The following is a 15,505-nucleotide window of genomic DNA, read 5'->3' on the forward strand; positions in this document are numbered from 1 at the left end:
TAAAGTAAGTCCAAGGTTGAAGGTTGATTCAACTGTCATTCTAGCTCAGGTTGCTTAGGGCATTTCTTTGACAACTTTTGAGCATCTTTAATCATGGAGAATTCACATCATGGAGAATTCACATCCTTTCAGGGCTCCTATTCCAGTGATTAAACACCTTCATCATAAAAAACAATAAAAATCCTAATTACCTAATTACCTAAACCTTGTTACCCTTGTACCATCTTGTGACTGTTGCATGTTAACCCTTAACTGAGCTCTTCTGAAAAGAGTCAACTCTGTTTTTTAATATAACCTCCTATTAGAGAGTTAAAGGTAGAAATAACAAACCCTGTTAGCCTTCTCTTCTTAGTGCTGAACAAACCCAGTTCATGCCTTGCCATTTTAACATCTACCTCCTGGACTCAATCCAACATTTCAACATCTGTCTTGTACTGGGGAGCCCCAAACTGAGCACAGTACACCAATTCTGTAACTTACAGGGGTGTGTTTGGCCAGTGTCACAGTGGTAAGCTTTAACTCTCAGTGTTTTCCATCAAGGTAGGGTTTGATCAGAGTCTAGAGCAAAGTTGAAACCCAGGCCTGTAGGTACAAAATAAGAGGCTTTCACTCCTCCACATAGTAGCTGAGGAGGGGCAAAAACATTTGTGTTAGAAACAGAACTGACTTTTTTGTTGGGTTTTTTTTTCATTCATGAACATTTTAGCACTGTGTGCACTTATGAGTACAAATCAGGTTCTAGAAATCGGAGCCACTCTTCATTTGAGCCCAAAGGGAAAGGAATAGGTAAGTATCAGCTCACAATGATTATTACTTTCCTTTTCCACTGCTGACTATTAAGGTTTTTGTTTTAGTTTTTGTAAACCTACAGCCAGTCTGACACATTCTAATTCTTTTCTTATCTCCATAATCAGTGCAGACAGATGCAAGCAGAGTTGACTGCAAAAGCTTAGGTCACCTTCATGCAAAAGTCACATTTAAAATGCAGCATGCAAAAGGGATTTACATTAACATAGCTGTGCTAGGATCCTGGAACTCAACTGGGAGATAGCTTCCAGAACAGCAAAGTGTCATAGTGAACATTTGTCCCCATTCTCTTCTAGAGCATGGAGATTCCAAACAGGACCTCAGCAGCCCACAGAGTTCCTTGGGAACAGACAATCTCAAGGAAAATGAAAAGACCAGTCTTCCAGAGGTAGATAAAATGGCTGAATAATGAAAGTCTGAATAGCCAGACCAGAAGAGCCATTAGCATTGGGGATTGTCATGGGTTTGTGTGGAGCAACATTTTGCTTGTTAAGAAGGGGAGGGGGCTGCAGTGCTGATCCCAGTGAGCAGTTCTTGAAACTTCCCCCAGCTCTGAGGTTGATCTGTCTCCAACCTGGTCAGGCCAGTCTGGCACCTCTGTGAACACTATTTAAGAAGGGAATTCTGAGCTGGAAGAGGAGGTGGAAGAGTGGTGCAAGATGGAGATGACCATGCTGACTCCACAGCCAGAAAAGGAGGAAGAAAAGGAGGAGTACCAGACCGGGGACTTCTTTGCAGCCTGTGGCAAGAGCCCAGGCTGTGCCCCTGTAACCCATGCAGGGCCATGGCAGGACAGAGAGCCAGCGGTAGCTCCAGGTGAGTGCTCTCGGACAGGCAGAGACTGTGTGAGGAGACAGCCATGGCGCAGGCCATGCTCTGCAGTCTCCAAGACCCTCACAAGAAGCAGAGAGGAGTTGCAGCCTTTGGGATGAATGTACATCAGAGCAGCCTGTGCAGGGCTGCCTGGCCTGTGACAGACCCTGTGATGGAGCAGGGGAGGACCAGTGAGTAGTCTATCTGCCTTTAGGAGAGACAAATAGCAGGAGCCATTGAGAAAGGACTGACTGAAACCTCCATTGAAACCCCCCTGAGCCTTTCAGCAGGGAGGAGATAAAGACAGGAGCAGATCAGGGCTCTGAGCCTGGGAAGAGGGGAGGGATGGGAGGAAGCTGGTCTTAAAGGGCTGGTTGTCCTGTTCACCATTGTATCACTCTAGTGTTTTCTGTTTGTTATGTTTTAGGGTTTTATGGTTTTGGTTAGAGGAGAATTACATTACTTTTTGTTCTCTTCTCCAAATTGAGTACTATTGTCCTCTTTGCCTGGGGCCATGAGTGGCTGTTGAGACCTCTCTGTCCTTAGGGCATTCCAAAGATCTCCGTACTAATAACTGATTGTAGTCCTTTGTTCCTAGATGGGCCTAAACCATGACAGAAACATATTAAGTAGACTCTTGGAGTTTTCCTGTTTCAGTTTTCTCTGAAGGCAGTTTGGTTTGCATGCTCCAATGCTACTCTGTAGTGTAGAGTGCACATAAGTGAGGAAGATTGGAGTATTGACTTCAAAAGTACTCTCCTGATCTTAGCTGAAGTGAAAATGTATCAAAACCAAAGCCTATCTTCATTTTGCTTCTGGTCCAAGGATATGAAATGAGAACAGATGGATCTTCCCATTCTGTTAGGACCAGACATATTTATTTGACAGTAGACATCATGGTTCATATTTTCATCATAAAAAGGAAAAAAATGTGCTTTGGAGACTCATTGGATTTTTCTAACCTCTTTTACTATGCAATTTAAGTTACATTCTGCAGTAAGCAACATGATGTAAATGCTGTCTAAGTCTATTCCTTACATTGCATAAATCTCTCAGCCTTTGGGATCAAGTGTAAAATGTGCCTTAGCAATTTCACTTCTGGTTGAGGTCAACAGCTGGGTAGGTGTTTGTTTACTGCAGGCTGAGAAACGGTGATGACTTGGGATGTTTTGTTTTCATGTTTTTAATGTTCATATATGAGTCTGTATATTGTCCTGATAAGATGTGAGACAGCACATATTAGACGGCACTATCCTTCACATTGTGATGTTTGCAAGCATAAAATACCATTTATCTAAATTACCCACTATTCATTAAAGTGATGATCCCTAAATATTGCTAAGAGCATGAATTGTACTCCCCTTGTTGGAATTTACTGTCACACTAGTTTCCTCTCTATGAAACAGTGTAATAAAAAAATAAAGCAATGCATCAGCACTGTGATATAAAGGACATACTTTTTATGATCCAATACTGTACCTGTTATATGGAATATCTGTTCAGAATAGATGTGACAGACTCTAGAGACAGGATCAGTGAATCACTGAGCTCTGCACTACTTCCAGTCTCTCTCCTGGATGCTAAGGTATGCCTATATATACTTGTAAATAAGTCCAACATCAGCTCTCAGGAACAAGAAGAAAATAAGGGCAGATGTCAGGAAATTGCAGTTATCACTAAGCAATTACTGAGCCAGGGGAAAAAAAATGCTCTGTTTTCCTTTCTAGAAATGGATGAACACATTTACTACCTACAGTTTGTGGTTCTCTCAAATGTTTTCATTCTACTAGACACAAAATAACATCCATGAATAATGATCATTCAGTCAGGAGCAGTTCACTGTGGTTGCTGTTTCAGTTACTTTGCACATGGGTCAGATTCTGCTTTGGTGTACCCTGGACTCTCTTTCTGTCTGCAAATGTCACCACTCGTCAGTGTATATATTGTGTTCCAGGACACTTCCACTTCATTGATGAGGCATATTGAATGCACTGCAAATCCTATCCACAGAGGTCAGTCTTCTACCTGCAGGTGAGTAGTACCTGTGAAAGTTCCTGGTAGCTGACATGAGTTTTGTGTCAGTCCCTGCTCAGCCAGCAGCTGTGGGGTTACACTACAGCTGTGGGCCTGTTGGGCTCCCTGACAGCTTTACCACCAGTACCAGTTGATCCGACAGGTACAACTCAAGTTGATGGCCATAAAACCAATAATCCATTGATGATTCTGAGTTGGGCTTTCTGCTACTACTTTGCAGTGTGTGAGTCTAAGTCTCTGTTTCTTTGAGTGGATGCTACGATTCAAAGTCAGGCAGCATTAATTCTAGAATGCATCCAACAGAGTGACTGCATTTCATAAAGTTAACAAAGCAATAATGGGAAGACATCAAACCAGGAACAAGTCCAAATAAAAGCCTACATTTAAACAGATATTCTTTGGGCTTATCTGTTGGCCAGCTTTTCCTACTTTAATAGCTTTCCTTCGCTATTGTCTAAGCTACTAAATATATTGCAGTAGGTTCTGTTGCTGTCACAGCAACAGCAGGTGTTTTTACTCCTCAGGGATGATATTCATCCTTCTGTCTATCTCTTAATGTACTAATATAGCTCCATTCATACTGTACCTTGTAATCTTGAGTGTAGTTTCCCTCACAACATCCCTGAGAGGTAAGCACGTACTGGGAGGTGAGGAAGCGCTTTCCCCATTTTATAGGAGAAGTGGGACAGGAAAGATATACAGGACAGCTGCATTTTTACAGCACATAAGCATCCATTGCTCATTTAGGAAAAAAACCTATGCAGAATCTTTTCTGATTCACACATGCAGCCTGTGGCAGATTGAGGAGGTGAACCCTGATATGCCACCCCATCAGCCTCCAGAGTGGGCTTCTCCTGGGGACTACACAACATCCTCTCTCCAGGCAAAGAGGAGTTCAGCCTTAAATGGCAACGACACCAGCAGTTTTCCATTTCAGCTTGGCATGTCACCTACAGCAGACCTCTAATATACAATGATTTCCTCCTACAGGGTTCAGTTACATATCACTTTCTCTTCCAAATAAATCTACACTGATTTATTAGACAGGACTGCCTTCTCTAGCTAAAATTCGATCATGAAGAAAATAACTAAAAAGAAGAGAGAAGTATAAGAAAATCGTGCCAAAGCTGTTCAGAAGTAATCACCAGCATGCAATCCTCAGATGAGGGGCAACCTAAACAGCTTTGTTTTAAGACCTAAATAGTTCTGTTTTACTGAAAGATGTATTTAAGTGGCCACACAAGCTGTAGTTGTCTAACTTAGATTTTTTTTCTCTTTCAGATTAGTTATCCGTTATCTTTAGATAAAAATTAGAGCTGGTAAAAAATACTCTGAGGGTCTAATTTAGTAGCAGAATATGTGTGGCTTTTGAAAATATAGCTTCCCGTGGAAGAATCAAACATCATTCCTCTATCAAGTAGTAAAGGTATTTTGATAGACTGAAACATTCCATTTATCAGCACAAAGCTGTTCTTTGTTTCAAGTTAAATTGTGTTGTGTGGCGTAGATGACACCACGAAAAGAGAAAATAGAATGATAATAAAATAGATGAAAATAAGTACAGGAAATGTGAATTTCAGCTTTGCAGAATTTTGGTTTTGGATCTTTTTTGGTCAAGGAATGAACAAATATTGGAGTGAAAGCATTTCCCAGTGGATAGTGGAAGCTTGATTTGCAAAAAACACTAGTGAGAAAGAAGAGTTTTATCCTTCTGATTAGAGAAATGATTCTCTAATCGTTTAAGTTTGCCTCTATTATTTTTAATTGAACATCTGTGAATCTACAGCAGGGTTATATATTAAATAATATTTTGCCCAGAGGATAGTTTCAAGTTTTCACCCTTCTCAAAGAGCAGTTTTAAACCTCTCCCTTCCTTAGAACTGCATCTAGCTGTATGGACTTCAGTCTGTGTGGACTTTATGTCTGTGATGCAGGATCACATGTATCTCTAAGCATTAAGAATCAGGAGAAACAAAGGCAAATTATGATTTGTTGGAAACCAATAAACAACAAAGGAAAATCCAAAGTTGACTGATTTTTTTCAGCTGCACTGTTTTTTATTAGGCCTTTGGGATGATACTGGTGCTGATGAATCTTCCTGTCCCCAGAATTTGGCCATTTTCATTCCAGTCTGATCTTCCCCCAAAGAGATAATGTACTACTCCATTTTCTCCTGCTCAAGTCACCATAACACACGTCCTTGCAAGTAATGCTTAGTGAAAGCAGCACTGGTTTTCACCTTGAAGAAAGATGACTTAATTACTATTTTTTTCCTGTATTCTTTGACCTGTTCTGCAGATGGTGTAGTAAAATTCATTATGGATGTTGACATTTTCCCCTCTGGTTCCATATTCACAAATAAACATTTCATTACACAATCCATCCAGAATACATTGTAAACAGTGATTTTACATCATCAGATGCAGCTCGTTCATGTTAGAGAGTAAAGCAGGCTGACAATGGAAAAGTGCGAGTCTATTGTTTTGAGGTAATAGCATATCAGAGCCAATACACACTCACTGCCATCTGAATACTAGACTCCACCAGGTAGAATTGCTAAGATAAAATCATTGGCTGCCTTTTGTTATTTTGGGCAAGCACTTTTCCACATGACATGGCTATGTCAGCCAGAGAGATATGTGTAATATTTACATTACTTGATCCACCTTACCTGTCTGGGTTTCCAAAACCTTTTTTCCCTTTACTGATGGCAACAATGTGGATGACCCCAGAGGAAGCCAGATTTCAGTTGCTTCTTGTTATTGTCTGTGTGTTTAAAAGAGCAGCTTACATCACATATTGTCCATGGTGAGACTAGGAGGGCATGTCCCAGTTTGTCCCATCCTCATATCCAAAAGCTACATGAGCACTTTCCACAGCAACACCTGGTAGAACAGTAAGATTTTTTTTCTCTTTTGCTTTTACCAGTGCTTTAAGATTTATGTCTATGCTTCCAAACACCCATTTTAACCGTTCACTATAAGCATCCATATGCAACTGTCTGACATTTCCACTAAATTGACTGGCAAAATCCAGTTAGGCAGCTTCCCAGATTTCATGGCTGTATTTTAGCCAGCTGCTCCAGGCTAGATGTACATCCAAAGGACACTGTTTTAAATTTCAAAGCTCCCATCCAGCTTTCCCTTAGCTTGTCTTATGCCAGCCAAACAACTAGAGACTTAGAAAATGATGTCACTTGCTATTCACTGTCAATACCTACCTCAGCCTCCTTGCTTCTTTTTCCTGCTTCTGGACAACAGCATATTCATGCATCCTAACTTCAAGAAACCTACCTGAAAAACTAGCTTGTTTGTACCACCATCTCTCATGCTTCTACCAGTTCCTATGCATCATGAAGGCCAGAAAATACTAATAATGCAGTGCAAACACAACAAAGGACCAGTCCCTTGACTCACTAATTACTTTCTTGTATAGAGGTGCTGATGGTCACCTTTCCACTTTGGCCTTTGCAGATATGGCGTTGGAGACAGGTCACTTACTGTTCTTCTCTGGCTACTAAGTTTCAGCAGGACTGTGTGCCATGTAACACTCACTTTTTGACTTATCAGGGAAATTAAAAATATGATGGTTAAATAGATGTTAGGTTTTGATTTGTGCTGTTGAGTCTCAGTTTTCTCTCTCCCTAAGGACGCTACAAGTGCAAATAATTTCCACTTAAAGCAGAAAGTCACATCAACCATCTTAAGAAACTGGCTCATTGCTCTCATTTCTGAAGTGGATTTCAAGGTGCATCATCTACTACTGCCTCCTCTGTCCTCCCCCATGATTGTCATGGTTTTGTACAGTACATTGTACTTTTGATAGATCCTGAGGTTGTGATAGCCAGTCTCTTGAGTGTTTAATGCCTGTAGTTTCTCTTTTAATTCTCTTGACTCCAACTCAATAACTTGCTGGAGAGGATATATGTAGTTGCTTATATCTTGAACATCACCAAAAGTTGTACATTAAATATTCTTTAGTCTTCCTTGATCGAGTAACTGAAGACTGAGTGGTCTGTGAAGTGCTCCCCCCGATATCCCTGATTCTCTAGGTTTTGCCTATTGGTGAAATTCATTTTTCCTCCAATTGCTCCATTTTTTAGGACAAAAAAATTTCTGCTTTTTGAGAGCATCTTTTTAATTTCTTTGGAGCTAGAGTACTGTGAGAGCTGGGATGGGCTAACACTAGTGGCAGCACCTCTACTTTTTTGTACCTCTGGTTCCACTCACAGTTTCCCGTGCTTTGCTCTGGGAAGGAGAACCAGGAACCTGATGGATCATCCTGTCCCTGAGGCCAGCAAGCCTCTGTGGTGCACCACCTCCAGAGAAGGAAAAAAATTGCCACATACTATCACTCCCAGGTCTGTGATCATTCCTAAATACAAGTCTGTTCCATGCACTGGATGATAGAACTATTCCTTGGTTGCCTTTCAATTGCTGTCATCCAAGAGATGAGGGTGGTCTGGTACAAGTGTGACTTCTAGGACAGGGAATGTATTCTGTAATTTTAGGTTTAAGTGCTCACCCAACCACCTCCAGCTGGGACTTAGCTCAGGTAGCCTGTCTTTTAATCTTAACGTGTCCAGCAAAAGGACAATAGTGGTTTTCCACCTGTCCTTTTATGTTTTACAGACCTTTAGTATATATGGGACTTTGCATATATGTGTGTGTGTGTGTGTGTGTGTGTGTGTGTGTGTGTGTGTGTGTGTGTGTGTGTGTGTGTGTGTTGTGTATTCCCCAGCATTACTGCCTTTCACCTTTTTGGTTCAAAAAGTTGTTTGATTCATAGGGATACTCTCCTTATTGTCCATTTCTTCACCCAGAGCAGTCCAGATTTCACTTTGTGCTGGTTGGCCAGCTCCTTGATCTCGTTGGTGATGGAGAAGACTGTGTAGGATGTCAAAAGGGGTGTCAAAAGTGGTGTCAAAAGTGATATAGATAACCATCATCCTTATTTTTGGCTATCCTAGTTCCCAGGCATAAAAGAATAATAATAATAATCTTCCTGAGCCTCCTTCTTTGGATTCTTCTGGCCCTCTAAGGTGTATTCCTTCTTAATACCACTCTTGTTCTAATGGGTCACTTTTATTTTGGTATATTTTACGGTGTAATGACATGCAAACAAGTTTGTACTGAGCAGATGAGTTATGACTGACATCCAGAAGACAGCAGAATATCTCCAGTCATGGCATAACACTGTAAGACCTGCACTATCATGAGATTTGAGCATTTTGAATTGCACAAAGCAAGATCTGGGCAGATAAGCACTGAGGTAGAAAAAAATCAAATACAGAGACCTAGGTAGCAATGCTTCCTTCTATAAATGGAATTTTAAACGAGTATTTGACTAATGTTTCCAGAGATGAGACTGGTTGAATGCCAAAACACAGTTTTCATAACCTTTAAACCTGAACTATGTAATCGCTGCATGAATCAAAAGGAAAAACAGTGACAGGTATGAACAAAGAAAATCTGTCAGTTATGTGGAAAGAAGAAAGATTTATGTTACAAGACAGAGAGTAAAAAGAAGTGGGGGAGTTAGAATGAAGCCAAGAAAATAATAATAGTAACATTGAAATGAAATTATTTCCCTAGGTTGAAAGGAATTTTCAGTTATAATTAAAAAGCCTACACGCATGTGACCTGCTGTCATCTAGAAACAATTATAATGCTTCAGTGGCTGAGAAAACAGATGCAGTCCCTCTGTATAGCTAAATTAAACCCAGTTCTTTCTCCCCCCTTTGATAACACATCCCAAAGTGAGCCAGCGTACACAGCTATTACACACTAATTAGTGAGACAAGGCACAGTCTCAGATTACCAAGCAACCAAGTGGCCACATGGCTGTAGCTCGTTTCTCTCTTCTCTTCCCTCTCTTCTCCACCCTTGCAGGTTTACTCTCTTACAGCAGAGTCACGTAACAGTGCAACAGCAGCCACAGTGGTCTAAGAGGCAAATTTCATAGAAGTAGTATCTTTATATATCCTCATACAGCTGGAAAAAACTGAGCAAACTTTCAGGCTCTCTCATCTTTCCCACAGGCTTGTGTGCCTAACACCTTGTCCCTTTTCCCAGCTCTGCTTGTTACTTTAATAAAAGACTTGGTCTCTCCCCACAAGTTTGCCTGCTTTACATCAGAGACAGGAGAGTCTGAGGCCATTTACTCCATGGGGGAAGAGTAATTATTCTACCATTTTAGCAATGGATACAACAGGAGGAAGAGAGCTGAACTGCCACTCTACTTCTGTTGCATTTCAAACATAAATGTCTTGATGAGCTCTGGCAATATTAAAATAGCCTCTCAGCTGTCAAAGGCTGCCCATAGGACTATCATTTTGTAGCACAGATTGAAAGTGAAATGAGATGACCCTGTGATGGGGACCAGGGCCTGAAGTCATTTCTCTTACACCATAAAGCTGCTGAAAAGATTAGTAATTGGAAACTGCACTTAGGAGGTTGTTAATAGGATTCACCTCCCTAACCAGTGTGGTAGCTGGTAGGGTTACTGCTGAGGTCATTAATTAGTAGCTACTTTAAATGAACCTTTCTCTATGTAACTTAATCTCACTAAACTTTGTAACTTCAACATTGTCTCCATTTCAGGCATATGGCTTTCCCTCAATGAGGCTGTTAGCACGATAATTTGCTCCTTGCCAACAGCGATCATGAAGTAATAAAACAATTTGGAATCTTTATTCATACATTAGACTTTCCTATCAAATAGATACATTTGCATCTTAAATGTAGATTGTTAAAAAGCTGCTGATTTCTGAATGATGTCAAATTTAGCAAAGAACACAGTGCTTTTACTTCTAAGGCTCATCTCTGCTTTGCTTCTTTTCCAGAGGCTTAGAAAGACAGAGTCAGTTAATGAACCTTTGTTAATATGCACATTTATATGATCTGATTGGCCCCTGCAGCAGCCTAGGAAAACCTGTGAAAAGGCAGCTGCTGGAGTTGCTAAAAGCCCTTCACTAATTGGAATTATTAATTGTTTACAGTTGCATTTAATAACACAAGGAGGGGGAAAAAAAGAAAGATAGCAAACACCTCTGTTTTTAGAGCGAGGCAAGCTGCTAATAAAATGTAAGTAGCAATGTGTAGTTGTTAAATGACATATGATCAGGTTCTAATTATGTACACCTTTTGTGTAGAGGCAAGATCAAAGTATGCACTTCCTATGAGATTTAGTGTTTTGTACTTCAGGAGCCCTTTCTGCTAGGTGCTGGGCAGACAGATGGGCAGGTAGGCAGCTACAGAGGGAGAAGCAACATTGTCAGCTGAGCTGAATTACACTTTAGAGCCATGATTAACCCCACTGGTGCTAGCATTGGCTAAGCCTACCTTTAAATGCTGAGAACCATGCCCAGGGCTGCAGACCCTTCTTTATAAGGTTGCTAGTCCCTCTACTGTTAGTCCTTGCTACTCAAAGCTGATGATGAAAACCACAGAGGTATGTGTCTCGTGAGGGAGGAGACTGTGGCTCCAGCTGGGTTTGGCCTAGAGGACAGGCAGGAGATGCTCTGAACTGTCACACTGAGATGAGTGTCAGGACTAAGAGAAAGCTTCTTGTTTCCTGGAAGGACTGCCTGAGGGAAGGAGTGAGTGTTTTGCATGCTTTTGAACTGAGGTACCCAAACTTCAGAGGGCCTTGGCAATTTGCCAAGAGCCTGAGGGCTGCCCCTAATCTGCATATGCATTTTGCATAAGTGCTTTTTGTTGTGATTTCTAGGGTTTGAGGGTTTTGGTGTGTTTGGGATTTTTTTAATCGACAGTAGAGATACTACCACAATACAGCCTTGTTCTGGAATTTTCTTCTAAGTTTTAACTTCTTAGACATGCTCTTGATCTGTCAGCACGGTTTTACAGGGCAGACACCCTCAGTACAACTCCAACATCTGGCTTTGAAAGGAACAAAAAGTGCACAGAACCAACACTTCTCACACACTGCCATGCACCAGCCTGCTCTGCTACAGCTCTATCCAGAGAACAAAAGTCCTTGTGCACCCCAGAGGGAGATCTTCTGTGGGGTTCAGTGTGTAGGGAACTGCATTTCAGAGCCATAGATTAATTCTTAAACACATGATCTGGACTGAATATTGTAAAATGCAAGGGAGCCTGGAATGGTATATCCTGCTCCCAAAAATTATAGGATGGAGTATGTGGCTGAGGAGAGGTTCAGGATTTTCAGATGATTTGGTTATTTCTATGCCTGTATCTTTCTTAGTGCTTCTGTATCTTAAAGGACAGAGAATGCTTCTTAGTATATCCATGCTCCTAAGAAATGTCCCAGCATATAAATCAGCTATTCTGGCTGTTTGCTGGAGATAGGATTTATCTGTGTGCCTGTGTTTGTTTTGTCTTCCAGGAGAGATGATTAGAAACTGTTGATTGAAGGTTCAGTTGATCAGCTTTCTCCTCACTATGTAATACGGGGAGCAGTTCAATAAAACTGTCTCATGAACTTTAAATAGTGGGAATGTATGATGTTATGTCTGCTGGATTCATTCGAGTGTGATAAGCACACTGTAGGAAGTCCCATATCACTGAGATCTACTCAGGCTGTGCTGAAATCAAGATAAATCCTCATTTCTACTTACAGCAACTGGGCATTTGCTGGCCCTGCAAGTTAATGACAGTGTGACTGGGTCGGTAGGAAATAAGTCCAAGGAGAGCCATCACTCTGTCCTCAGTTCTGCTGTGGATTTCTTCTATGTGTTTGAACAATCTTCTGTAATCCTTGAAAATTACCACCTCCAAGCTGCATCTGGCAATTAACCACCAATTCTCCCTCAGGTCCCCACAGTTTCCAGTAGAGCTTATCTTGGAGTTTCTGTAATGCAAGGGCCCTTTCTTGCAAAGAAAGAGGCCAAAAGAAAGATATTTCTGGTCAAAGTGGTAGGAGCTGGAGAGTTTAGCAGTGATGGGAATGAGGGGAAACATGACCAGGTCAAGTTTGGTGACAAACCACATCCTTATCTCTCAAGCAATACTGGAAATTCTCCCACCTCTTAAGTTGCAGCCCAAAGCCACTGTGGTTTTACTTGTGTATGTTCAGTGGTGGAGGTTCAAAAAAGGCAAGGCTTTAGTGCACAAACCATAAAACTCAGTAACCACCCAAATGGAAATGAGCAAATAAAAATCCATGGCTATGTATACTTCAATGTCAAGTTTAAGCCTATTTCATAGTTTGAAGGAAGGTAGGAAGATGAGTATTGGCAAGTAAGTGCTTGAGGCTGCCAACACAAAGCCTTTTTCTTTGTTTAAAAAAATGAAATCCAAGGTCATCTTCTCTCCATTTCTTTTCCATGGTGGTATGACCAGGTTGTGAGCTGTGCCAGCTCTGAGCAAGCAGGAGCTCTGGGGATTGCCTGACCTTGTCTGAGTAGAAGGACCTCTACAGTGCAAGAAGTGTGAAGCTCAATTGCCTGAGGAAGCTCCTGTGCTCCCTGAGCAGCTCCACACACATTGCTGAAGCTTCACCTATGAGACCTCCACTAGCAGGTAACCTTTCTGCTGAACAGATTTGCACATTGTGGGTCAAGAGTTTGTGCCTTTCTGATACTTGTGGTTGTGAAGACTGTGGATGTTATACACTCCAATCCTGACTGAATTTCAAGCTCAAAACTCTCTTGAAGAGACATAATGAACAGTGCCAGACAGCACTGCTGAGTCTGTGGTGGAGATGATCATTCAGTTGGGAGTAGGTCTGAACGTTCTGATTTCTTTTTGCATTAGATAATCTCATCAAAAGTTTTAATGCATGCTTGTGTTCAACTATTCTTACTTTAACCATGACCTTTGCACTCTTCCCAAATGTGATGCTTTAATATTGTAGTTATTGTGACTCAAAGCAAGTAAAAGAAAAATATCACATTAGATGAGGCTGTGTCAGAGCTTCAGAGGAAGGCATTGAGACTCTCCTTCTCATTCTGCAGAAACTCCCAGAGATTCTTGGGTCTGAGCATGCTCCTTAGGCATACTCAAGGCTAGAAAGGCTTATGTTACTTGAAAATAAATGTCTCTCCTTATACCACCAATCCCATGGAAATACACAACTAAAACTGTTGCAGCTGTAGGTTCAGGAATTCTGGGGTGAAGAATCAGTCTAAAAACTAATTCAACATAGAGTCATAGAATGGTGGGAGTTGGAAGGGACCTTTAGAGATCATCCAGTCCAACCTCCCTGCCAAAGCAGGTCACACAGGAACGTGTCCAGATGGGTTTTGAAGACCTCCAAGGAAGGAGCCTCCACATCCTCCCTGGGCAGCCTGGGCCAGGGCTCCCTCACCTCAACATTCAAATGATTTTTCCTTATATTTAAATGGAACTTTTTGTGTTCCAGCTTCTTTCCATTACCCCTTGTCCCCTCACTGGATACAACAGGAAAAACCCCAACCTCCTGACACCCACCATTTAGATATTTGTAACTATTAATGAGATGCCCTCTCAATCTCCTCTTCACCAGACTGAACAGCCCCAGGTCCCGCAGCCTTTCCTCATAAGGATGACACTCCAGCATCTGTTATGGTAGTACACATCTGAGGAAATATGCCTTTGCCACATATAACTCCGTTGTGTGAGCACATCTTTTAAAATGTTATGCATAACTAGCTTCAAACAAAAGCACTATGACAGCCCAAAGATGATCACCAGTGATTGTAAATACTGAAATGCTTATGCTCCTATACACTGGCACGTGTTGTCAGCCTTTTGCCTCCTACATAGGCTACTGGCACAAAACTGGTATGCAAAAAGCAATGCATTGCCAGCAGACATGAATGACAGTGTTGTTGACAAGTCTGCCAATTTGAAACCCATGTGATTTTGGATTATGTACCAGTGCACATCTTTTTTCTTTCTTTTTTTTTTTTTAAGTTACCTGCACCCTCTTAAAGACCAGACTCTGATGGGCCTGAGGCAGCTTTGGCATGTTCCATAATCCTGAGTATTTCAAACCTTGGGAATCTGTCTCCATTACATTATTCTTGTCTCAGGCATTCCTCTCCAAGAAGGAAGCAACTGAAAGACATGGGTACCAGCTCTTCTCTCAGCCCACATTCACACTTCTGTGGTACGGATGGAGTGAGGTTGTCTGACAGTTGTTTCTTTCCTGAAAGGATTGTCAGACATTGGAAGGGGCTGCCCAGGGAGGTGCTGGAGTCACCATCCCTGGAGAGGTTTCAGAGATGGGTGTATGCTGCACTGAGGGAAATGGTCCAGTGGTTGACAGGGCTGGGACAAAGGCTGGACTCCATGAGCTTAAAGGTCTCTTCCAGATGAAACAATTCTGTGGGTCTATGATTCTATGGTAAGAGAAGGAGCAGACATTTCAGGCATGTTCCATAAAACCAGTCTCTAGTAAGCATTCCTGTGCAAGCTAGATATACACATAGCTTTACAACTATAAGCATGGATCACCAATCTACAGCTTTTCCAGACCTAAGGAGTTTTTACAATCCCATCTTTGTTAACTCAAAATAGAGGCTGATAAAGAGAGAAGCTCACTTTATTTATCCTGTTATTCCCTCAGGGATGCAATGACACCTGTCACTCCCGAAAACTTGCCATTCCTTGTTGCTTAGTTCCTTAAATAACTACTGCCTCATGAGATTACCTGCCACATTCCTTCTTTATCTGGTATAGGGTCTCTTTTCCTCTTCACTTCCCTTTTTCTGAACTAGGAGCTGCCTATCTGCCCTTCTTACAGAAAATAACCTCCTTATCTCTGTTGGTATACCTTGTTTTGCTAGATGAGCTGGGGCCTACAGCTCTATAGAGAAGTGTCTCTCTTGTTTACTGCTTTGCACATATTTCTTTCCTACAAGTGATCTGAACAGCCTAACTTACTC

This window comes from Colius striatus, chromosome 6, assembly GCF_028858725.1.
Source record: "Colius striatus isolate bColStr4 chromosome 6, bColStr4.1.hap1, whole genome shotgun sequence".
Taxonomy (NCBI): Eukaryota; Metazoa; Chordata; class Aves; order Coliiformes; family Coliidae; genus Colius; species Colius striatus.